The 25427-nt window shown below is 38.1% G+C and overlaps 1 pseudogene; it reads left to right on the forward strand.

Annotated features, from left to right (window-relative positions):
* Window positions 1–25427, forward strand: part of LOC149182394 (ribonucleoside-diphosphate reductase small chain-like) — a 33881-nt pseudogene that overhangs the window by 2062 nt on the left and 6392 nt on the right.

Consider the following 25427-nt stretch of genomic DNA (forward strand, 5'->3'; position numbering starts at 1 on the left):
CCATATATTTTTATTCTTAGCTTAGATTTTATCTATTTTTCTCTTTTCTGTTATGTTGGACTTTTTTTTTAATGGTATTTTTCTATTTTGATTTATTTCTTTTCTTTTATTTTTATTTTGATTTATTTCTTTTATTATTTATTGTTTTGGATCACTATTATTTTTAATATTTTTAGTCTTGAATTCTTGATTTTCAATTAATTTTGTTTAGTTTTTATTGTTATTTATTATTTTTATGCTCGTGTATATATATATATATATATATATATATATATATATATATATATATATATATATATATATATATATATATATCTATATATACACACACACACGATTATTTTTAATATCTATCTATATATATATATATATATATATATATATTTGTTTTGACCTTGTAACATCTAGTGTTATGTTTCACTTGAGTTAGTCATTATATTTTTTATTAGTCTTATTTTAGCTCAATATTTATTAATATTATATTTTTGAACAATATTTAGTTTCTAGTATATTATTTATGATTGTTTTATTTTAACTGTTTGACTCAATTCTATGTGCATCGCTTTTAATATTTATTCTGTTGCCCAAATCAAACTTTCCATTTTAGTTCTGGCGATGAACCACACTCGATGTCTAGAAAGGCATAGACATGAAAATTCCATTGTGATTTTTATCGAAATAATTTCATTTTACAAAATATGGATCACAAAAGTTTGAATTCAAAAAAAGTTCTATCTTGTTTCGCAACATGCTAAATCATAAACTTAGTGAAGAAAGAGTGAAGGAGATAGTATGTGATGTTGTTGGGATGAATGAGAATTAGTTTTTGATGCTCTCCCATGTGATCTTGTTGGGATGAATGCTAAACTCATGAGTCAGTATATTGACTTTGTTGCTCACCATGTTTCATTTTTCTTTCCATTTGTTTTCATAAGTTATCTACAACCTGAGCTTTTTAGTATGTAACTTAGTTAACATGATTGTGCTTAAAATTTTCCTGAAGGTTGAATGCTAAGTTTATAAGGTGTTCTTTTCTATGGTGACATTTTATTTGCTTTGTTTATACAAGTCATCTAGCCACATGGTGGCCACTATCGCCCCACTGAAGAAAATTTGTTCGAGTTTCTTGATTTTATAGAGAAAAATGGTAGACATTAATGCTGATGTTGAGGTATAAGTTGTATACATATTTTATAGTTTACTTTAGTTTATATTCCAGTGTTCATCATATTTATAGTTTACTTTTCATTACGTCTTCTTTCATTTTCAAAAGAGGAAATCAATATTGTTGGATGCAAGAAGAAAAAATTGAAGAAATAGGAGAACAATAACACTAGAGTGAAAGACAAAGAAAAAGAAAAAGAAAAAGAAAAGAGCCCTCTTTGGTTTGGTAGGGCTAGCTACCAAACTAAAAGCTTGGTCTATGGTTACCTCCATCGATCTCCTCATCAGCCTCTGACATTGTGGAGGATAATAGAGGGCATGACAACTAGGGAGTGCTAAGGTGTTTTAGTGAATGTAAGGTTCCAAAGTCATGGTAAAATGTAATGCTAGTTCTGAGGTCATGACCGCCAAGGTGTGTTAGGGAATTTTAGGGCATGCTAACATGTGCCAGATAGTACGAAGACATGTCAAACAAGCTAAGATGTGTCAAGTGCTAAGGCATGCCAAGATGTAAAAGGGTTCCAAGTCCCTACTTCCTCTTCTTTCATATGCTATCCACTTATGAAATTTCCATATTTGGCGCATTTGCTAGTTATAGGTCATTTATAGGTTATAAATGTCTTCAGAGTTTCACTTCTAATTAAGTATTCAATTGAACATATTGATTCTCTTATGCATAACTGTTTTTCCCTCCATGCACTTTTCATAACTTCAATAACCATTAGGTAGGGACCTGCAGCTTCGATGATGCTTTGCTTGTTTAATAAAATATTGCCAAGACTTTAATTTATTGAAAGTTGTAGAATTTACAATTTATGAAGTTTCAAGGTTTAATTTTTAAAAGTATAATTATTTAAGGGGTGCTAGCTCAATGGAAGAGCACCTGCTTTACAAGCAGGAGGTTGGTGGTTCGATTCCATCATGCTCTGACATCCATATGGAATTGCAACGATCAATTTTTGGTGAAACGGGCTCTTTTGACCATCACCAATGAGCTTTGGTGACGTTTTTCGACCCTCACCAAAAATATGAAATGGTGACGGTCATCGAACGCCACCATATATACGCATCGATAGTGACGACCCTCAAAGGTCCATAACCATAAATCGTTGTCGTTTATATGAAATGGTGATGGTCGATGTCTGTCATTATAGTCATTATTCGTGACGGACCTTGAATGTCACCACAAAACCTATACTTCTAGCAATGCGGCTTTTGGTGACGGTCAACAAACGTCACCATATATATGCTCCAATAGTGACGGTAATTAAAGATCCATCACAATAAATCATTGTTGTTCATATGAAATGGTGATGGTCGTTATTCGTTATTATAATCAATATTTGTGACGGATCTTGAATGTCACCATAACACCTATACTTTTGGCGGCGCCACCTTTGGTGACATTCAGTTTTTGGTGACCGATCCTATGGTTCGTCACCATTGCTCATATGCAATGGTGACAGTCGCTATCAGTCATTATAAATCATTATTGGTGATGAACTTTGATTGTCACTACAACACCTATATTTTTGGCAACACCACCTTTGGTGACATTAAGTTTTTGGTGATGGAGGCTATGGTCCATCACCATTGCTCATATGAAATGGTGACGGTTGCTATCTATCATTATAAATCATTATTGGTGATGGACTTTGTATGTCACTACAACACTTATAATTTTGGCGACGCCACCTTTGGTGACGTTCAGTTTTTGGTGAGGAATGCTCTTTTGACCATCACCAATGAGCTTATGGTGACATTTTTCACCCCTCACCAATGTCTTTTTTTCTTGTAGTGTTTCCATTTGAATTCACAATCCTTGGTGAGCAATTTGAAGAGTGGTGATGCTAGTTTAGTGAAATTTTCTATAAACCTTCTATAATATCCTGTGAATCCTAGAAAACTTCTAACATCCTTTTGACAACTTGGAATTGATAACTTAGAGATGACTTCAACTTTAGATTTATCAACTTTAATTCCATCTCCTGAAATGTGATGTCCTAAAACAATCCCTTCAATAAACATCATAAAACATATTTCATGGCTTAGTGAAAGGTTTGCTTCCTTACATATTTTAAGAAATTTTCCCAAATTTTCTAATGCTTCCTCAAATGTATTCCCATAAATTGTAAAGTCATCCATATATACCTCTACACAATCATGTATCAGATCAGAAAAAATTCCTAGTACTGCTCTTTGAAATGTTGCAGGTGCATTGCATAATCCAAAAGGGAGTACTTGGTAGGCATAAGTTCCCCATGGGCAGGTGAATGTGGTTTTATCTTGATCTTCAGGTGCTACCTGAATCTGATTGTAACCACTAAAACCATCCAAGAATGAGAAGTACTTTTTACTTGCTAATGTATCTAACACTTGATCTATAAAGGGCAAAGGAAAATGATCTTTCAGGGTAGCTTTATTCAATTCTCGATAATCAATACATACCCTCCATTTACCATTCTTTTTAGGCACAATCACTAGAGGAGAAACCCACTAGCTATCTGAAATTGGGTAGATAAAATTGACATTCAGCAATTTCTGCAACTCTTCTTTCACAAATTCCCTAAGATTTGGATTCATCCCTCTTTGAGGTTGTCGGATAGGTTTACAATTTTTCTCAATGTAGATGTGATGTATACAAGTATTAGGACTAATTCCTTTCATGTCAATGTATTCCCATGCATATGCAGAATAATGTTGTTGTAAAGTTTTGATTAGCTTTTCCTGTTCTAATTTTTCCAAGTTATTGTTTATGTTCAATGTGAAATATTTCAACTGTATAGCTACCAAATTCTTCCATAAAATAAAGAGGCATCTGTCCAGATGAAAAATATTCAATATTAAATCTTTCTTGAAACTGATCATGTTCATATTCTGGAGATGATTCAAAATTTTCCATTGTATTCAAGATTTGACCATCTTCACTAATGGTTAAAATAGTAAAGAGAGGTTGAATATCATTTTCATCATCAATCCATTCTTTGTCATCTATCTCTGTGATTTTTTTTTTCTGGAGGATACAAAGTGAATTTCTTAGTTGAATTACCATCAGAGATATACATATCATCAGATCTACAACTAATGAATGCATCAGCTGTAGCCAGCCAAGGTCTTCCTAATATAAGTGGATGTCCTCCTAGATTGCTCTTTGGGGTTAGGATCATAAAATCAATAGGGTACTCCCAAGAGTCTAAGGACACTGAAATATCTTCTAACACACCATCTGGTTTGATTACAGATCTATCTACCAATTGCAGTAATGTAGGTGTATAAAGAAGATTGGGAAGTTTGAGTTGTTCCATGGTTTTTTTGCTCATAATGTTTATTGCTGCTCCTATGTCAATCAATGTATTTTGGATTTCAACTCCAATGATATGTGTTTTTACAACTGAACTTCCTCGATCTACATATTTTTATATGGAAATTTTTCCCATCATTGTGTCTGCTATTTTTCCTGATAGGTGAATTCTTTTTACTTCTTTTGTTTTTCTTCTTAGTTTCCTCATGCTCAACTCTTTTATTGTTTTAACTAGAATTGGAATCCCCTTAATGTCTTGTAACAAAGGAATTTTGATACAGACATTTTTCAATTCATCTAGAAAATCATAATTAGGCAACATAATATGCTTTTCTACCCCTCTGTCAACTTGTAATCTTTTTGGAAAAGGGGGTGTAGAAGTAGATACTAGTTGTTGCTCTAAGATAGGAGTTGAGTTTATTGGTTCTTTCTATTTTTCATTTTTAGTGTTCTGGTTTCGAGGAGATGTTCCTTCAAAACTTTTATTTTGCTGTAGAGAATTTTCCTCAGAATCGTCTTGTTCTTGAATAACCACATAAGGTTTTTTCTTTTCTAATATCCTACCAGATCTCAATTGGACATCATTGAGATCTAATGGAGTGATCATGTAAGTTGGAAATTGCTGTCCTTCCACCATATAGGCATTTTGAGGATTTTTATTGTTGGGGTTAGGTAATGGTTGGGCAGGTAACTGAGTTGGTCTCTGTGGAAATGGTAGTGAAAGTTGAGGGTTTTGGTTTTGAAGTTGGGGCTCTTGATTTTGGTGAGGAATTTGTTGGGGAGGATAGTTTAGATATGATGGAGGATATTGATAGTATGGAGAGAATCTTCCATAAGGATTATGAATTCCTTGAGCCCAAGGTTGAGTTTGAGATTGAGATTAAGGCCAAGGTTGTTGTCAAGAATTCCAATTTGGAGGGGGTTGCATATACATTTGGTTGTTAAAACCCTGATTTTGTTGCCCTTGCCAAGGTCTTCTAGAGACAAAGCAAAGAGACTCTGTTGGATTTGAAATTGTTTCTTCTTGAAAAACAACCTTAAGACCAGGGATTGAAGGACAACTTTTGGTCTCATGATTTTCTGAACAAATCACACAAGTCTCTATGACTTTTTCATCTAAAGGGCATTCTCTTAATGCGTGATTCTTTCTGCACTTGGGACAGAAAATAGCCAGAGCATCAGTTTTGATTTTCTGCTTGTTTTGTAACTTAAGGGTGTCTATCTGTTCACTAAGGCTCCCTAGAATATCTATTTTAAATTCATCAAACATGTTTCCAATTTCTGCCCTACTCACTGATCCAGTTGCAGATTTATTCACCCTAACAAGAGAAGGATCTCTTGGACCTTTCCCAGTTTTGGATTTTCCTCTTGAGAGATGAACACATAATTCTCCTATGTCACTTAATGGGAGTTGAGAGATATCTCCCTTCCCCATCATGTTAAGGATATCTATCCACTCATCTCTAATGGCTTTTAATAGAAGAGCTTTTAAAGTATCTTGATCTAGGTTATCCATTTTTGCTCTTTTTAAGTTATAGTTGAATCTCTCAATTAAATCCTCTAAATTTTCATCCTCTCTTTGCATCATTTTGAACACTTCATCCTTGTGATTGATAGGCATGCAATAATCCAAATACCTGTCCAAAAACACTTTCTTCATGTCATTCCATGTTCTAATGGACCGAGTGACCAACCCCATGAACCAATTTAAAGCAGCTCCTTTCAACGTTGAAGGGAATAATTTGAGTTTTTTTGAGTCTTGTAAATAATCATAAGTTCTGCACAAGACTTCAAATTCAAATAAGAAGGTTTCAGGGTCTTCAATTTTTAATCCATGAAAGTTTGGGAGGACAAAACGTGATATATTTTTCATTGTGGCATCTGTTTCTTCATCAACTATAGGGAATCCAAAAGAATTATCAACTTCCCTATTTCCTATACTTCCTCCATTATTCCCTCTGCCTTCTCCATTATTTCCTCTACCTCTTCCTCTACCTCCTCCTCCAAACAGTGTGAATTCTCCATCCTCTCCTTCTTCTGCCATTATAGTTTCTTCAGAGTCAATATAAGATTCAACCTGCAAGGTTAATTGCTCTTCCTCTAGTTCCTCTATTAATGGTATGTGGGATAGGGGTTCTACTTCTTCTTCTTCACTAGGTATTCTTAATTCTTCAACTAAAATATTTTCCCCTATGGAGGTGAAAAATGTTCCTTCTTCTATTGGAGATCCAAGATTTTCCTCCTCTAGGATTGCCTCAGTAGATGAAGTAGGAGATCCTCTTAATTGAATTTCTGACCTTACAACTTCAGGAGGTATATGGCTAGGAATATAAGCTTGAGATGGAGGTGTATCTCTTCTCAGTCTTGGTGGAGTAGGTGGTGTTGCAGGAATTGAACTCCTGCCTCTAGCTATAAATCTACCCCTAGAGTCTCTTTCTCTATGCATATCATTTTTTTTAATGTAAAAGATAAGGTTAACTAATTACACTTCCTCGGCAACGGTGCCGAAATGTTTAGTCAATTTAGTATCTTAAATTTCTTGCATGAATTATCAATCGAGTTTTGTAGATTGATGAAGTATGATTCACTATATGTGCTTAGTTCACTATTCTCTTACTTCGTTGTTTTGTATTTTATGTTTGTTTTGGGGGGTATTTGTTTTTTGATGTCTAAGAATATATAGTCTATGAGAGATTTACATGGATCTAACGAGTTTTTAAAGAAAGGATAGGTTCCTAAGTTAGTCTAACCTCCTATAAAATGGTCTAAGAATCATTTTTAACCATTTGGACCTAAAAAGAGAAATAGAGCATCTAGCTTATCTACCATTTAGTCCTAATCCATGGATCTAATTTTTACAACCAAAAGTAATATTGATGTAGAAGGTAATTCAATAATTGCATTCATTAGCCATTCAACCATTCAATTTTGGAACATGATAGAATCAATTTCCTTGAAATGATCTTTTGGAATGTCAAGTGATGCAACTAAAACAATGTAAACTTTGAAACGGGAACTGATACTGTTACCCGTTTTGTAGAGGTGGAAAAAAAATGACCCGATTTCCAAAAGTGTTGATGCAGAATACACATGTTTTTTTAAGAACATGGTTTTTGGAACTTTAATTTTTTTCATGTGCATTAAGTTTTAGAATGGTAGTGAATGGTAGTGATTTTCATCCTGATTTTAAAAAGTGGGTATTCTGCATCACACCCTTTTTTTAAAAGACCTATTTTTTTACTTTAAATTTTCTAGTGTGTGAAATGTAAAAAATTATTTTCTAAATTTGATAGTTTTTGAAGTCGTCATTGTATTCATATTTTCTTGTTCTCTATCTTAATTTTTATTTTTTTTAGTGGGGTTTTTATTGTTTTGCGTTTTAAAATTAGAAAGTCGATAGTTTGAATTTTAGATAATCTACATATTTAGACATCCTTAATTAATTTTTCAATCCACATGAAATAATTGTTTCTAAAAAACAACATTTTTTAACAATGGACATAAAAAATAACCATTTTTAACATAAATATAACAAAAAAACTAAACGTTTTGATAATTTTTCGCTAGAATTAACATGTCAAAATCACAATTTTTATACAAAAATATTAACTAAAAATGGTCAAATAATAGTTTTTTTTTATGAATTTCATGTCAAAAAGATAATAATAACTACTTTTTTTTTTTCAAAAAATAATGATTAACTTTAAAATCAATGCAAAAATCACATATTACCAATATTGAACGTATAACAACCCTAATTGAGTGTTTATTCTTCTCATAAAATGTCAAAGTCAAAACATTGCAAAGCTTGAGTTACAAGCATAACTTAAATTTAATCAACAATGTCACGTAATCCAAACTCTTCATCCTCTAGAGTTTCATCATTGTCCTCTTCCACAATATTTTCTGTTTCATTTTACTCATTTTGCTCATTTTCCTCTTCTAATGGGTCTTTCATGTCTGCAAATCCCCCAATATATGTCTTTCCATACATTCCATGTAATGGTGGTTGGGGTTCCTTTGCCTTTTTTGCCACACGTGATTCACTAAAGTCCCCTTTCTTCAACCCAATTTCTTGCAGTGCATCTGGAAGAAATTGAAGAGCATGAATTCTTTGCTGAATAAAATTGCATTGTAATGGATCTTTCTCAATTGCAATGCAATTTCTTCCTTTTTGAAGGCAACATGCTAGTGTTGTACCTAATTATCAAGCACAAAAAAATAATGAAGTAAATTAGTACAATGACATATTAATTAAAAAAAAGAACATATTGAAATTCAATTCCATGTGGCAAAACGTACCTGAGCCAGAAAATAAATCCAGAACCCAATCTCCTTCATTTGAACATATGTCTATAAGATAGTTAATCAATAATTGTGGTTTCTGATAAATGTTAACTATCTCTCCTTTCATTTCTTTGTCTTCATATGTTAGTTTTCTCACAACAGCATCATAAGTCAGTATTTGGCTATGACTCTTTTTGTCCACCCGATTAAAAATTATAGACATATGGTTATCATCTTTTGCCCAAATATCAATATGAATGAACTCACAATAATTTATAAATTGTTGATCTTCATTGTCAAGAAGATTTGACTTTTTCCTGTAACATAAAATAGTAAAAGTTCAATTAACTTGTACATAAATTAATTTTTCAACATTAATCAAATATACCTTTAAACATCTTACCATGTAAGCTGCATCCTTGAATTTGTTTTCCCCTTGAAGCTTGACAATAACATTGCCAATTGTGTGTCTGAATGAAATGTCACAAATCTCCATAATGGTGATGACGTCACTTCCTTAAATCCCGCCACCACTTTATTAAAAGCTTGATAAGTATAAGGGTCAATATCATAGCAAATGTTTGGAATATTGAAACCATGGAGAATATCTGCAATAACCAGGGCATAATCCCTTTTTGGTACGAGTTTCGCAATGTCTTCACAGTCGCCTTGTATTACTTGATATTGAATAGTGTCTAGCCCATTCCAAATGAAATGATTAAGAGTTGGATCAAGTTCAAAATTCTTAATACGTTGCTTTCTCAGTCTTTCAATCTTTATTTTTTCAATAAAAGTCTTGAAACTGTCTGCTGCTCCATTATCTTCTTTCTTCATCTTTTACCAAACAAACAAATGTATGTGTAAGTTTTAAATTAAAAATAGTACACAGATGATTAAAACTGAATGTATAAATCAAGTTACCTTTTTAAATGCAAGATAAAAAGCTTTCAATGTTGATGTAGAACTTGAATCTGGATAGTTGCGTACAACATCATCCCAACTATCTTCATTCAACAATTTAACCATTTGTTCCTGAATTTTCATGTAAACTTTGTGACTGCATAGATAAAGTAAGAAAAAGTTAATATAATGATATGTATAACAAATACTACCAATAACAACATGTTTTATTTAAAAGATAACTATAATCCTGGAAATAAGTAAAAATAATTCAGCAAACTTACTTTTGAAATTCTTCAGACATTTCTTCCAATGATAATTCCCCCGACTTCACACGAGATAATATTGTTTTGACAATTTTTTCATCTTTCACTCCTTGCATCGCCCTCCAAGGCGTGATGGTCATATCGTCTGGAAGTTGCTTCAGTTCAGGCGCTGATTTATTGTTGCTACATATCAATGGCTTAGACTTTCTGACCGTCTGGTTTTTAATGTGAATGTCTTCCCACATGCTAAAAATGTCATCAATCAAATTCCAAATATCTCCAGTTCTAAATGCCAATTGGAAAATGTTATCAACACCTCTGAATAAATCGCTAGATCTGATGTCTTTTCCACTTTTTGAACTGCCTTTATCTTCAATTTGATAGCCTATTTCCATACAACATTCCTTTCGGAAATCTGCAGTAATATTGATCTTATCCCCACCACATTTTTCTAGGAATTCACTATGAATAAATCTAACCTTTTGGATCAAAGTCATAGACATCCTATATTCATTATCTGAATTATGATCCCATGCCACTAACTTTGCTTCTGTTTCATTTAAACAAGCATAAATGATACATTTCATTGTTTCAAAACATGGGTTATTAGGATATTCCTCCATCAATTGTCTTTGAGCTTCAACAGAATGGTTCCCCCCAAGCACATAATAATTGTATTCAAAACATTTTGACTTATCAAATGCTTCTTTGTTGGGAACTTGAAGTGGATCAACAAGAAGCACATAACTAACCACATGAGCATATGGATTGTACCTCATCAATGTCTTCAAGTTGTGAACATGCAGATGATGTGGCTTTCTGACTTGATATTGGCATTGTCCTTCACTTGCCTTATAGGTTTGTCTGACATTTAACTGAAATGTACGACCACCATCAATTAAGTTACTCTTTGTCAAATTCTATCGAATGGCATTTTGTTTTGTTTTGATAATGCCATCACCTAAATCAGCTCCTGGTGTAATGATTTCTCTGCTTTCTTTTGAAGTTTCACTAGTTTCTTGACTGCTGGTAATGACTACTTCAAGATCTTCAACTCTACTTTTTTTCGTCTTAACATTCTCAAGAGATCTATTCTTGGGCATTGTTACTTTTGGTCTTTTACAACCTTCCGCAATTTCAATGTCATCTTCAGTAATGGCAACATATGCTTCATTGTCAATTTCAACTTCATCGTTCTCAAAAGTAACTTGTTTACCCTTGCTAGATTTATCCACCAGAGGCCTTTTTTTCTGATTCTTTGGATGTAGTTTTGTAGCATCATCAATTACTACATTTTCCATGTTTTTCATATCTTCTTCTGACACTGAGTAAAAATGGCTGACAACTTTCATGATATCATGCTCTATGAAATGAATGCCTCCCAACATAATTGAACAGCTTTCAACAAAATTCTGCCAAACAAAATATCATATGTTAATATAAACAAAGTTAAAAAATATAGCGAGACATTTTCAAAACGCAAAATAAAAATACAAATAACAATACTTACCATGTTTTGTGTCATATCATTTACGATTTGTTTACACAACTTTGTAGATACCTCTCTCCTGTCATATAATGAATATGATAGTCGGTATTTAATCCTTTCATGTGACTTGGCAGCTTTTGTAAGTACGTAAACAACTTCAGTGTTTGGTACCGAACACATATCTATGACTTTTCCCATCACCTCCAAATTTTCATTATTATTGGGTGTATCAATGTATAGATATATATTCACAGTTGTGCTCTCTCTTTCTTTCACATACCAGGCTCTTGATGCAAATTTCACCTCTTTTGAACTTTTCCAATCTGAGATTAGCTTCTTATCACTTATAGCACTTGAAATATTTGTAGGTATGAGCTCAGGTGGAGTTCGTTCACCAATGTTTTTTGAAGATACACCTTTAACACTCCTTGGTCCAGAAAGATTCACAGAAATTTTCCTTGATGCCATTTTCCTAAAAAAAAACACATAAATTAGTAAATAAAAAAACATATTAACTTAAATTAACAACAAAAATATACCATAAAATTTTTATTTATATAATCAAAATTTCCCTCCTCCTCCGCCGACCCACCCCCGGGCCCCCCGCCTGGGTCGCCCCACCCCCCTCCCCCTCCGGCCCCCCGGACCGCCCTGGCCCCCTCCCCCTTCCCCTCCCTCTCCCTCCCCCGGCCGGGCCCCCCCAACCGCCGCCCCCTCCCCCTCCCGAGCCGCCCCACTCCCCTCCCCCTCTGGCCCCTCGGGCCGCCCCGCCCCCTTCCCCCTCCCTCCCTCCCTCCCTCCCTCCCCCCCCGGGCCGCCCCAACCGCCACCGGCCACCCCCGCCCGGGCTGCCCCACCCCCCTCCCCCTTCCCCTCACTCCCCCGGCCGGGCCTCCCCACCCGGCCACCCCCGTCCAGGCCGCCCCACCCCCCTCCCCCTCCCCCTGCCCCTCCCTCCCCCAGCCGGGCCGCCCCACACCCCCCCGGCCACCCCCGCCCAGGCCGCCCTACCCCCCTCCCCCTCCCCCTCTCCCAGCCGGGCCGGCCCCCTCAACCCCCCCTCGGCCACCCCCGCCCGGGCCACCCCACCCCCCTCCCCCTCCCCCTCCCTCCCCCGGCCGGGCCGGCCCCCCCACCCGGCCACCCCCGCCCGGGCCACCGCACCCCCGTCCCCCTCCCCCTCCCTCCCCCGGCCGGGCCGACCCCCTCCACCGCCCCTCGGCCACCCCCGCCCGGGCCACCCCACCCCCCTCCCCCTCCCCCGCCCGGGCCGTCCCACCCCCCCGGCCACCCCCGCCCGGGCCGCCCCACCCCCCTCCCCCTCCCCCTCCCTCCCCCCCCCCCCCCCGGGCCTCCCCCTCCCTCCCCCGCCCGGGCCGCCCCACCCCCCTCCCCCGCCCACGCCGCCCCACCCCCCTCCCGCCCCTCCCCCTCCCGCGCCCCCTCCTCAGCCCCGCCGCCCACCCCGCCCGCACAGGGCCACCCCCGGGCGGGGGTGGCGCTGCGTAGGCGGCGCCCGCGCAGTGCCACCCCCGGGCCGCCCCGCCCCGCCCGAGGGGCGGCGCGTCAATTCTGGGAATCGACGCTCCGCCCCTCGGGCGGGGCGGGGCGGAGCGTCAATTCTGGGAATCGACGCTCCGCCCCTCGGGCAGGGCGGGGCGGAGCGTCAATTCTGGGAATCGACGCTCCGCCCCTCGGGCGGGGCGGGGCGGCCCGGGGGTGGCGCTGCGCAGGCCTGGGAATCGACGCTCCGCCCCTCGGGCGGGGCGGGGCGGCCCGGGGGTGGCGCTGCGCGGGCGCCGCCTGCGTAGCGCCACTCCCGGGCCGCTCCGCCCCTCGGGCGGGACGGGGCGGCCGGGGGTGGCCCTGTGCGAGCGGGGTGGGCGGCGGGGCCGGGGATGGGGCGCGGGAGGGGGAGGGGCAGGAGGGGTGGGGCGGGGCCGGGGAGGGGGCGCGGGAGGTGGAGGGGCGGGAGGGGGAGGGGGCGGGGCCGGGGAGGTGGGGAGGGGGCGCAGGAGGTGGAGGGGCGGGAGGGGGGTGGGGCTGCCCGGGCGAGGGGGCAGGGTGGGGGAGGGGGGTGCGGCGGCCCGGGCGGGGGGGGGTGGGCGGGGGGAGGGGGAGGGAGGGGGGTGGGGCGGCCTGGGCGGGGTTGGCCGGGCGGGGGAGGGAGGTGGTGGGGCGGGGCCGGGGAGGGGGCGCGGGAGGTGGAGGGGCGGGAGGGGGGTGGGGCGGCCCGGGCGGGGGGGGGGCAGGGCGGGGGAGGGGGTGGGGCGGCCCGGGCGGGGGGGGGGGGGCTGGCGGGGGGAGGGGGGAGGGAGGGGGGTGCGGCGGCCCGGGCGGGGTTGGCCGGGCGGGGGAGGGAGGTGGTGGGGCGGCCCGGGCGGGGTTGGCCGGGAGGGGGAGGGAGGGGGCCGGGGGCCGGGGGGGGTAGGGGGCCGGCCGGGGGAGGGAGGGGGAGGGGGAGGGGGAAGGGGGTGGGACGCCCTGGGCGGGGGGGCCGAGGGGGGGAGGGGGCGGCCCGGGCGGGGAGGGTAGGCCCGGCCGGGGGAGGGAGGGGGAGGGAGGTGGGGCGGACCGGCCGGGGGAGGGAGGGGGCGGGGGTGGGGCTGCTCGGTGGGCCGGGGCGGGGGCGAGCGCCCGGTGGGCCATGCGCCAGGTGGAGGGCGGGCGGGGTAGGCGGGGGTGCCGGGGTGCGGGCGGGTGCCGGGTGGGCCCGGGGTGCGGGCGGGTGCCGAAAATTTTTTAATTTAAAAAAAAAAATATGGGGGGGAGGGAGTTAGGGGGGAGGGGGTTGGAGAAGGGGGGAGGTGTGGCGGGCGGGGTGGGGTAGATAGCAATATTAAAATTTGGCTTGGAAAATTTTTTAATTTAAAAAAAAAAATATTCTTCATTAAAATAATTTAATATGAAAATTTCGAAAAAATAATTGTACTTACCTTTCAATTGCGACAATTCTTCGTTGTATATATTGTTGATAGCAATATCGCTGCTCCACAAATTCACGAGTCTTTCAAGGGACTTCAGAAAACCTAGATGTGAGGCGAGTAATAGTGATAGCGAAATTTATTATATAAGTGAAATTACGAAGATGTTTTTCCATACGATTAATGTGGGATAGTTTGTTTTACATTATTATAGAGCGAATATTGTAGAGTTGTTTTACAACGGATTGAATGTGGGATTAATTTGTTTGAGAATATATTATAAAAATAAATAAATAAAAAAATTGTTAAGTAAATATTATATAGTTTAACTATTAGAATAATTAATGTACAAGTTGTGATTTACAATTTGAATTTTAGTGATTTATTTCATAAAAAAAATTTAGTTTACGTTTTTCAATCAATTGTAGAATAAAATAATAAAGGTAAATAAATCTAACAAACTTTTGGAGGGAAATATTTTCGCGAAAATTTTTGGAGGGAAATATTTTCGCGAAAATTTTTGGAGGGAAATATTTTCGCGAAAATTTTTGGAGGGAATATTTCATTCTTTAAGCTATATAATATTCTTAGGAGACTCCATTTGTATCATTCAACATTTTCTATTTGAAAGTGATGGATTGCTCTGATGGTGAAGTTTCGGTTTATACACCATCAACATCTTCATCGTGTAACAACTCTATTCATATTGATGAATATAGCAGGAATTCTTCCACTATGAATAGAAAGTCAATTCTTCCACTTAGTCCCGATTCTAAAGACTACGAGAGCAGCACTGATGAAAGAGGGGATGGAGAATTTCAAATTAATAAAGAGTCACAGATTCCACTTAGTCCAAATTCTAAGGACTATGAAAGCAGCGGTGATGAGGAGCATGATGGTGAAGTTCAAAAGAATGGGGTGTCACAATGTCCACTTAGTCCTAATTCTGAGGACTATGAGAGTAGCAGTTTTGAAGAGTGTGATGGTGAAGTTCAAAAGAATGGAGGGTCACGATGTCCACTTAGTCCTAATTCTGAAGACTATGAGAGCAGCAGTTTTGACGTGCATGATGGCGAATTTCAAAATAATGGAGTGTCAAAGTGTCCACTTAGTCCTAATTCTAAGGACTATGAGAGCAGCAGTGATGATGAATGTGATAATGAATTTCAAAAAAATGGAGTGTCAAAGTGTCCACTTAGTCCTAATTCTAAGGACTATGAGAGCAGCAGTGATGAAGAGCATGATGATGAATTTCAAAAGTATGGAGTGCCACAGTGTCCAGTTAGTCCTGATTCTAAGGACTATGAGAGCAGCAGTGATGAAGCGCGGGATGATGATTTTCAAAAGATTGGAGTATCACAATGTCCTCTTAGTCCTGATTCTAAGGACTATGAGAGCAGCGGTGATGAAGCGCGGGATGATGATTTTCAAAAGATTGGAGTATCACAATGTCCTCTTAGTCCTGATTCTAAGGACTATGAGAGTAGCGGTGATGAAGCGCGGGATGATGATTTTCAAAACATTGGAGTATCACAATGTCCTCTTAGTCCTAATTCTAAGGACTATGAGAGCAGTGGTGATGAAGTGCGGGATGATGATTTTTAAAACATTGGAGTATCACAATGTCCTCTTAGTCCTGATTCTAAGGACTATGAGAGCAGCGGTGATGAAGCGCGGGATGATGATTTTCAAAACATTGGAATATCACAATGTCCTCTTAGTCCTGATTCTAAGGACTATGAGAGCAGCAGTGATGATGATCATAGTGTGGATAACATTCCTCTTAATGATGATGAAAATCCTTATAAAAATGATGATCCAATGATGGAGATGTTGCCAAGAAATATTGTATCGAGGAGTAGGAGCAGACCTTTTCGTATCAATGCAAGCTATTCTAGTTATACAAGGGGTAGAGCAGAATATCTGACGAGAAGAAGTTCTATCAGCGCTCTCATTTCAAGTGAATGTTGCCAAAAAAATTGCTTGAAACGTATGGATTTCACATTTGCATTAGAAAGCAGGAAGAGATATTTGTCAATGAATAAAAGCATGCAAAACTCATATTTAGTTGGCTGCATGCAATCTACATTGTCAGGTTATGATTATCATATTAGGAATTTTTTATTGTGGAGAAAAGCTTTCAAAATGTTTCATTCAATTGGGAATTTTCGTCTCTCGAGAATTCAAGAAAATTTGGAAAAGGATCCCACATTTTATTCAGAAGTACGTTATAAAAGACAGTTTGGGCCATTATCAAATACTGCAATGTCATGGATGAAAGATTTCTTTTCAAAGCATGGAGAGTGTATGCCAAATAGAGAGACAATACATATTCGAGATAATTTTTCAAGACGAGAAATCTACAACTTATACAAAGAATATGCAGAAAGTGCTGAGGGACAGGGCCACTTTATTACATATCAATATTTTGTGAAGATATGGAAGAAAGAATTCAATAATGTTCGTATTCCTAAGAAGACAAGGATGGGGATTTGCAGTACATGTGCTTCTCTTAAATCAAAAAGGGACAAATGTGAAGGCTCAGAAAGAGGTAAGTGTTCATAACTTTTACTTTTAAAATTGTGTAGTCATCAACTATGAAAACATATTTCTTAATGAATTTCTTTTATGTTGTGTAGATTTAATTGTCAAAGAACTTCAGGAGCATCGCAAACAACAAACAAATGAAAGGAAGAAGTTGTACAAGCATCGAAAGAAGTGTTATGATAATCCAAATAAATATTTGGGTTTGATAATTGATGGTATGGACCAGAAGAAAACGCTTTTACCACATTTTGTTTGCACACCCAAAAATATACAAGAGGAAAATTTTATTCAGTTTCACTTGGTCGGTTGTATGGTCTTCAATGGGAAAATGTTGCCAAGGGTGTACTTCACAGCTCCAAATATTCATAATGATGCAAATCTGACCATAACCATAATTCATGATGTGATTTCTCATTGGTCTGGTAATCTTCCTGAAGTTTTGTATCTACAATTGGACAACACTTGCCGTGAAAACAAAAATCAGGTTTTTTTTGGGTATCTGAACATGCTTGTTGAATTGAGAATTTTTCAAAAGGTAAAGGTTGGTTTCCTTCTTGTTGGGCACACTCATGACCATATTGATCAGATGTTCAGTCGTTTTTCAGCCACATTGAGGAGGAAGGAAGTTGGGAGCTTGCCATCACTAATTGAATGTATTAAGAAATCATACATGCCAGAGCCTGCTTTTGAAGTGTTGGAAGAAACTGTTGACATGCGAAGGTTTATTCTGGGATCATATGGTGAGGGGAAATGCATTGAACAACTTAATGACATTAGCTTCCAACATCAATTTCGTATCAAAAAAATTGATGGGAAAACACTAATATGGGGCAAGAAGTATTCAACTACTACAGAGTGGGCACCGTCATCAGGATTGCAATTTTTGAAGTTCATTCCAGACCGTCCAATATTTGCATCAAAAATATTGTTATTACAATCAGTTGGTGAAGTTCAGAATGCACGTAGACAGAACAGGGCTATAAATTATTCTGATTGCCTGGAAGAAATTAAAAAATGTATTAGATATACATATGAGTACTTTGACATTGCTGATTCAGTTTGGTGGGAGTCGTTTTTCAATAATCAAAGTGATCTCATTTCGACAACAATAAATGAAGATATACCTTTGAAAAATCCATTTATTTGGCCACAAAATGTGTCGAATGAACATGAGGAAGTAAACATTGTTGAACAGCAACAATCTCAAGGTATTATTAATTCTTCACAGGCAGAGGAAAGAGAGATGTATATAGGTTCCAGAAGATCTCGTGCACAACGTGAAGCCATGGAAGACCTTTATAGGGGTTCAGTACAGGATATTAAGGAGGGTTGCATGATTGCAGTGCTAGCAGATGGAGATCCCAATGGCTATCCATTTTGGGTTGCTAAAGTTATAAAGGTCTTTACAGAAAATGAGGATGTTACAGGTGTTGAAGTACATTGGTATGCCACAAATACACACCCATTCAATGGTGTGTATAAGCCAGAGATGGTAGTTGACAAAAAAAATGGTGGAAAAAGAAAAAGAAAGGGTACAAATATAAATCTCCGCCGCACAGACATATTACAATTGAAGGATGTTGACATACTTGTTTATGACTTCAATTTAACAAAGAGAGGAACTCTTCGCTTCAAGACGACAGAGATTCTGAAAAGGTTGTTACCAGAAGGAACAATGTTGACATGGGACTCTGCTGAAACCAGTCGTAGATCTAGAAGACTTTTGAAACCTGGAATATTGGGCATGCATGTGGGCTCAGATGGGGCACTAGTTGATGAGAGAGAAGAATATGGAACATCTTCGTCAGCATCCAGTTACTCATCTGAAGATGTGAATTCTGATGGTGTGCAAGAAAATATGAGTGATTTTGAATAATTGTTTAAGACAGTTTATATAACTGATGTATGCATCGTATCTTCAAATAAAATTAATGTTTTCCATATTTTGTTAAATGAGAAGTTATGAAGCATTTTTATGTTGTTGGATTATGTCTTAAGTATGATAAATTTTATTGTTTAAATATCTACAATGCAATATCAAATTAGAGATATAATGTCTGTTTTAATCAGTGTACAAATAAAGACTTTTGAATTCATTCAGTGATATAATTTGTTCATAATGTCATGTTTTTTTAGTTTTGTGGTTGAAAACATGTTAAATTTATACTTAGGAAAGAAAAATGATATTCTACCAGAAACATTAATGTGTTTTTCCTTAAAATTTAACTTTGTTTGAGACAAAAAATTGGTTTTATTAGCATTGTTTAAAAAGTATGAAAATTGACCCTAAAAAAATAAATCATTATTCCAGTATCAACACTTTTGTTCTGAAGCTATATTTTGCAGGAAAATTTCGTAGAAAATTTCGTAGTCACTGCCATTTTTAAAACAGCCGCAAAATTGACACCTAAAAAAAAAAACATCGTTCCAGTATAGACACTTTTCGTTTTGAGCACTGTTTTTGTGGTTTTTTTGGGGTTTTTGGGCCAGAGTTCCCGTTTTGATTTTATAGTTCCCGTTTCAAATTTTACATTGTTCTAAGTAATGACGTGAAAACAGAAAAGAAAAGATGACATTTTGTAATACTAACAATATGCTGAGTAAGCTCAATCACTGCATGAACTATATATTCAACCAATTAAGTTAGAATTGTCATCATTTTGAAATGGTTGTGAGAATGTCTATTAATACAGTTAATTGACAGTTCTATGCTAAAATGAGTATTAAAAACAATGAGAAGCTAAGAAAATGTGTATTCCATTTTTCATTCAATCATTTCTCATACAATATCTCAAAAGAATAATACTTGCACATCTGTGATTTTTATCCTCACACTTTGGTTACAAACTGAAATGAAACAAAACTAAAGAAAATGAACTTGCAAAAAAAACAGAGTAATAGAAATTAAAATGAAAACAACAAGTAAAAACCTCCTTCAGTGCAGGGGCCCTCTGCAACTGATGTGGCTAGATAACAGCTAATTAAAGATGCACTTTTAAACCACCATTGACAAAACAGAGTTTGTATTATCAACAAAACGAAGTCTGAACAAAGTTTTTAACAAAAATCTTGTAATCCTTCCTTAGCTTCTAACTGCTTCTCAGTCTCATTTAACCGATATTTATAGAAAAAAAACATAACTGTTTAAGAGAAAATCTTGTTACAGGTGGCTTAATCCGAATCTATCATGATTGTTTATAGAAAGACATGCTACAAATGGCTTAGTTCGAATTGTAATGAGACTGTTAGACTTTTGAACAACTACAGGTGGCCTGATATGCATTAACTCCTCAACTCCTGATCAGCTACAAGTGGCTTACTCCGCATTAACTCTTCAACAGAACCGTTAGACTCATGATCAACTACGAAGTATCAAGAGTCCTACTACTACTAGATAACGTATTTGACTCCATCTTTGACCAAGACTTTAGGCATGCTTTTCTGTCGATCTAGATCAAGTGAGTAGGATAGAATCCAAGTAGATATGATTCTGGAGATTCCCATGCGGCCCAGTTCTTCATTTGACACCTATAACTTGTCAAACCATGAGAGTAGGTACGGAACCCATAGTTAGCTGTAGAATAGGCTGCATTTCGTAGCTAATTTGCAAAAATATATTAAAATAGCAAGAACATGAAAATATAATATGGTGATCATTTTAATGCTTTCCTAAGACAAAATCTAGCATTTATCATTGATTGGATCCGTAGTCTTTTGAGAATTTAAGAGAAAAATGTGAGAACAAATGTCAAGGGGAAGGTAATTTTGAGGTTCAACACATGCTTTCTCTCTTCTTCCTTAGTTGTTCTTATTTTTGTTTCCTTTATTTGTCCTCCTTGCATTCCTCTTCCTGTTTCTACCATGTTTCCTTCCTCTGCTCTTCTTCCTATCACTTCCTCCATGCTTCTTCTAATTCATTTTTTTCCTCTTCGCTTCAATTGCACCCTTTGTCTTAGGATCAAATTTGAATTTTCTTCTCATCTCTTCTTCAGGATCATGCATACTATTCCTCTTTGGCACATCTATACTAACTGAAGTAAGTACTTCCTGTTGGTCCCCTTCTTGAGTTGTGTTAGAGGGGCCTACCTCATCACCTAGTCTATTTGCTCTAGAAGCATTGTATCGACCCTTAATATTTTCCACTTTTTCCATAGTGAGAGGAAAATATGCCTAGGTTAAATGTATCTTAGCACAATGTTGTTTGCATGATCTACCGGGTTTATATTGATGAAAACTCATTTCAATAAACTTGAGGCAACTAAGTTCTACAACTTCTACTTATGTTTCCTTCAGACTCTTCAACTCAAAAGACACCATCTACAAAGGAATGAGAGGCCATGGTGACTTCTTCTTCTTTTGCAATAGTTACAACAACCATAAGCAAAGTCGATATGTAATATCCTACATAACCACCTTATTAGTCACATACTTTTATAAAAGGTGTGATGAATTTGGGAACCACTAATTCTAATATAGCTTCCATGGGAAGAAGTGAACGAATATGCAATTTCAATAACTGCTTCTTTAGCTTGATTGATCATGTAGGGTGTCTCTTCTTCAAATATCATATGGTAGAGAAAAAAAATAAGTGCTTATCGAATTTATTATAAACTCCCTTGTAATTGAATTTAGAAAGTAGATTACAATAGATATTGAGAGAGAACTATTGTCGAGTCCACTCCCACTATACACCGAATATCCTCGCTTTTGTAACCACCAGTTAAAGAATGCATATTCTTCATCCTGAACAAAACTTACTAATTTCTCGTCCATACACTCCATAGAACATTTTTATGAGGTAATGGTATACTTTCTTTAATTATTTATTCCGATAGATCCCCTCTGGATTCTAGAAAAACTTGGTTGGTCCCTACCACCATGATCTCTTGACATCCTTTGTATTCAAATGAGCCCAAGCTACATAATAATGGGATTTTAGATATACTTGTAGGTTTAGTAGTTTATAGTATGAATGAAGATCATGCAGATGATATGTTGCAATATATTTCTCGCTCAGACTACTTAGAACCATGTTCCTATATTCTATACTGTACAACATCCATATGATTGATTTTGTACATGGTAGTACTGTATAACTGCAAGCCACTTTGTGGAACCTAGATCTATTAAAATTAATGTATATTTATCTATCTTCAAGATCCCATGTGAACTCCTTCTTATTGAAAGCATCCTTTATGGTCAACCATGATATATTCATAGACTTATCCACAAAACACCTGGTATCTTCCAAGATAGGTTCTCTTGATTTAGAACTTTCCCCAACAACTTCAACACTACTTTTAGTGGCCTCCTTACTTGGTGCTTGTCTTGTAACTAGAGGCATCATGACTAATAATATCCTAATTGGAAGCATCTGGAAGTGGAAATGCACTCATGGAAACACAAAGTTAGTTCCATAGATAATATCTTAATATATTAAGCTATAAAAACAAGCAACAATCACTAAGAGGGAGGATTGTGTAAGGCTTGAGAAAAATAGGAAATATAGAGGAAAGAGTGACTTGAATGGTCACTAGAAGTGTGCACTATTCAAGGACTTAGAGGAGAGACTATGCATGCTTTATCAACAAGAAGAAAATTTGAAGGGTTGGGTCTTGTGATTGCGCAATGCACAAATTCTAAGAGGGAGAGGGCTCGTTGATTGCATATTTTGCATTAGCAATGGACAAAGGATGATAGATTATTGGTTGGTAGTGCACAATGCCTAGTTCAGGCCAGGGATTGTGTAGTGTGCACTCATAGTGAGAAAAGGAGACACCACTATTGACTGGAATTACACAATGTGCAGTTTAAGGGGGGAAATCTTGGGAGGTGCACATGTTGGATCAACAGAGAGAAAGGATTGAGATATGTTGCGTGAAAGGGATAAATTCACAGTTGGATAGGGATGCATGTCTTATTTGAATTCAACTATGTATTGATTAATAGAAAGCAATGAGGATTGTAAGAAGATTACATGCATAAATAGATTCTTCTGCAATGACCACTGGAATGCAAAAGGAGTTGGAATATGAAATGGCACTAGAAAAGAAGGATGAAAGAGACAAATGGCACATGAAAAAGACAAATATAGAAAAAGAACCACTTGTAATTCGAAAATCAAGGTATAATTAAACTTAAAAAATCAAAAATGACAAAAGGGAAAGTAAAAGCGTATAAAAGTGAGAGCTACGAAACTTACCTGAAATAGTGGTGCACATGCAACCAAAGACTCCTTGTGCTCAAGGAATCTGAAGAGATCCAAATAAGAGTGCAAGAATGAGCTCTAAGATACTTCTTATATAATTCAGTACTCATAGATATACGGTTATGATTTTCGTACATATGTCAAAAATGTAGGAGCTTGAGTTAGTTAACTGCCACTTGTGATAGTGTCAACTTTGGAAAGTATGACCTCTCTATTGACAAATATTTTGCAATAACTATTCATAGGGAGTGCATAGTGTCTATCCTCAGAGAATGTGTAGTTGAATATCTCTAAGAACTCCACCGTTGACCAACACAAGGACAAGGAAAGTTTTAAGAATGGAAATTTATCTTAACATTTAAAAATCCCGGCGAATCTTACTTGTCCCTAATATATAATATGTAAAATGTTTGCTAATATTTTTATAAAAATACTTATTAAGATTTTATATAGTCTCTATAAAATTTTGGTGACTTTTAGGGGAAATTGTTTTCATCATTTAAAATTTGGGCAAATAATTTTTAGAAAAACCTGAAATTGGCTAATCATTTTTTAGAAAAAAAAATAGAAAATCAGTCCACTTGTAAATATTAACCCCTAAAATTTTCACTACATAAGGGACTGCACAGTCAACTACTATAAGAGGTACCACAGTTGCCTCTCACAAGGAGTTGTGCAGTTAACTACCACAAGGGATTACACAATCCCTAATATGAGGACACACTCAATCATTTCCATCAGGGATTGTACAGTTGTGGGTGACAAGGAGTAACTGTCAACTTGAAGTGCGAAATTTGGGGCAACAAGCTAGGCACTTGAGATCGAGAAGTATGACACTTGAGATGACTAGAAAATGATTTGACACTTAGAGAAAAATGATGAAGGATGACTTAAAAAACTCAAAACGAAAATTCAGATCAAAAGGAGGCTCCAAAATTAAGTTATAGGAAAATTTTTGTAGGGGGGTTGCAGCAACTACAACAGTGAGATTCTTAAATTACATGGACGTTCTTTAATATCAAACTATTTTCAAGTAATAATAAAATTATTGGTAGAATTCCCTCTATTATTTAGGGACTATTGCATGACACTATAATTATTTTTAATTTCAATAGTTTTTAGGGGGGAATGTGTCAAAGAGTGTGAACAAAATCCATGTCCATGAAGCATGCTTCTAAAATTTGGGTAGGTACTCGTCATGGATAGAGTAGATGCAAGCAATAATGAGTTCTCTTGCTAAGTGCCATAACATGAACCAAGTGGGGTTGAGTTTATTAACAATTTTCTATAGGGAAGGAAATGTTTTGAGGAGGCAGGGTGGATTCCTTTATGTGAAAAATTTCAAGGGTAGATTTTGCAGAAAAAAATCACAAGAATGTAGCTCAATTCAAGCAATTATACCTTCTCATCTAAGAATAATCAATTTGTTAGAGAATCAATCTTCCTCAAGGTGGGGAATGTTGGTCCAAGAATTTGGTTGATGAGTATTATTGCAGTCAATTTGTGGTGCCAGCATGATGGAATCCCAATTGGAGCAAAGGGGTCCCTTTTTCTTGGATTAGAGAATAATGGTATGAAGCTATTTACCTAATATATAAATATATCACTTGTGAGGGAAGGTACAATGTCACATTTAGATATCATCTGCAGTTTCTCTCATGCTTTCAGGAATTTTGAAAGATGAATCTCCCTTTTTATCTCTTAAAAAACTTAATTTGTATGGCGAAAATTGTGCAAGCTCACCCAAAGCATGGCAGAACTAGGTTTTTTCATCGCAGGTTAATTAAAATTCTAGTGGGAGAGGAGTTAAAGGAGAAAAATCGAACTTGAAGCCACTTTCATTTTTTGAGGAGGTTTTTTGGGAAAAAACCTTCGGATTCTATAGAAACGTAGAAAATAGGATAATTACCGAAGAAAAAGGACATAGAAGGTTAGTCCTCTTGTAAGAAGTAGGAAATAGAAGTAGAAGATAAAGTCTCTATAGAGTTCAAAGGAATGTTTATTTCGAAGAAGAAGAAACCCTCTAGGAGTGTTAGGGAAATTTTAACCCCATAAGAAGAGGAACCCCTAGTAGAAAGTGGAGATGCCCCCATGCAAAAGGAAGTTATGCATAATAAGAAGGCTTGTTACAGCAAGAAAAAGAAATAATATAACAATTGAAGGGGTGGACAAGTTATAATTAGAAGTAACTCCTCTTAGGGTTAATTGAGGCAAAGAAAAATAGTTTTTGGATAAAATTGAAGAGAACTCTCAAGATGCAGATGGTGTCATTATTTTCAAAATCACACCTCACAACCCTCAAATGCACCCCATGATTATAAAAGCAATGGTTAGGAGGGAG

The sequence above is a fragment of the Pinus tabuliformis genome, chromosome 3_2, assembly GCF_031772625.1.
Source record: "Pinus tabuliformis cultivar Carrire ecotype Pingquan chromosome 3_2, CPIR1, whole genome shotgun sequence".
In the NCBI taxonomy this organism is placed as follows: Eukaryota; Viridiplantae; Streptophyta; class Pinopsida; order Pinales; family Pinaceae; genus Pinus; species Pinus tabuliformis.